Source organism: Tachyglossus aculeatus, chromosome 5, assembly GCF_015852505.1.
Source record: "Tachyglossus aculeatus isolate mTacAcu1 chromosome 5, mTacAcu1.pri, whole genome shotgun sequence".
NCBI classification, from domain to species: domain Eukaryota; kingdom Metazoa; phylum Chordata; class Mammalia; order Monotremata; family Tachyglossidae; genus Tachyglossus; species Tachyglossus aculeatus.
In genome coordinates, this window is record NC_052070.1 from 42256791 (window position 1) to 42258216 (window position 1426).

A 1426-nucleotide genomic window follows, 5' to 3' on the forward strand; every position below is an offset into this window, starting at 1 on the left:
TACCTCCTTCCCTTCCCCTCAGCACCTGTATATATGTATATATGTTTGTGCATATTTATTACTCTACTTATTTATTTATTTATTTTATTTGTACATATCTATTCTATTTATTTTCTTTTGTTAGTATGTTTGGTTTTGTTCTCTGTCTCCCCCTTTTAGACTGTGAGCCCACTGTTGGGTAGGGACTGTCTCTATATGTTGCCAATTTGTACTTCCCAAGCGCTTAGTACAGTGCTCTGCACATAGTAAGCGCTCAATAAATACGATTGATGATGATGATGATGATGATGATGTCTTAGTTCACTTGTCTTATGCCATCAAGTCGTTTCCGACCCATAGCGACATCATGGACACATCTCTCCCAGAATGCCCTGCTCTCCGTCTGCAATTGTTCTGGTAGTGGATCCATAGAGTTTTCTTGGTAAAAATATGGAAGTGGTTTACCACTGCTGCATTCCACGCAGTAAACTCGAGTCTCCGCCCTTGACTCTCTCCCATGCCACTGCTGCCCAGCATGGGTGAGTCTTGACTTGTAGCAGATTGCCTTCCATTCATGAGCCACTGGCTGAGCTAGGAATGGAATGGATAGGCCTCTGCTTGACCCTCCCTCCCACAGCCGAGACTGGTAGAGTACTGGAAACTCTCCAGGTGCGACCCTGAGAGGGGCTTAGTTCACTCCTGGAAGCTATTCCTCCAAACATCCTGTTGCCACTGTCACTGGCAGAAAATCCCAAACTGGTTGGTCCAGTAATGGTACAGCAGGTGGTTTTATATTCTTATGTGTGATGGTTTGAATTTTTCAGTGTACTGGAACGACAGGAGAATATTGACTGGAAAAATCCCCAGTTCAGACTGGGCTAAAGGGCATTCAATTTAGCTCATAATAATAATAATAATAATAATAATAATGGCATTTGTTAAGCACTTACTCTGTGCAAAGCACTGTTCTAAGCGCTGGGGAGGATACAAGGTGATCAGGTTGTCCCACGTGGGGCTCACGGTCTTAATCTCTATTTTACAGATGAGGTAACTGAAGCACAGAGGTGTTAAGTGACTTGTCCAAAGTAATGCAGCTGACAAGTGGCGGAGCCAGTATTTGAACCCATGACCTCTGACTCCAAAGCCCGGGCTCTTTCCATTGAGCCATGCTGCTTCTCTGGTAGCTTCTCTGGTAGCTCATGGTAGAGAGGTTAGGGGAAACAACATGACCTGGTGGAAAGACCACAGAACTGAGAGTCAGAGGATCTGTTTTCTAATCCTGGCTCAGCGAGTTAGTTGCCTGTGCTTCAGTTTCCATATCTGTGAAATAGGGATAAAATGCATGTCCTCCCTCCTACTTAGATTGTGAGCCTCAACTGGGTTGGGGACTGTGTCCGACCTGATTGCCTCCTACCCACCGCAGCACTCAGAACAGTGCTTAATGTGC

At 45.1% G+C, this 1426-nt stretch overlaps 1 non-coding gene across 1 annotated transcript; it reads right to left on the minus strand.

Annotated features, from left to right (window-relative positions):
• Positions 1–528: 528 nt before the first annotated feature.
• LOC119929127 lies at positions 529–666 on the minus strand. The gene has a single exon (XR_005451267.1). It is a non-coding gene; the product is annotated as a small nucleolar RNA SNORA7 (small nucleolar RNA).
• Between the last annotated feature and the right edge of the window lie 760 nt (positions 667–1426).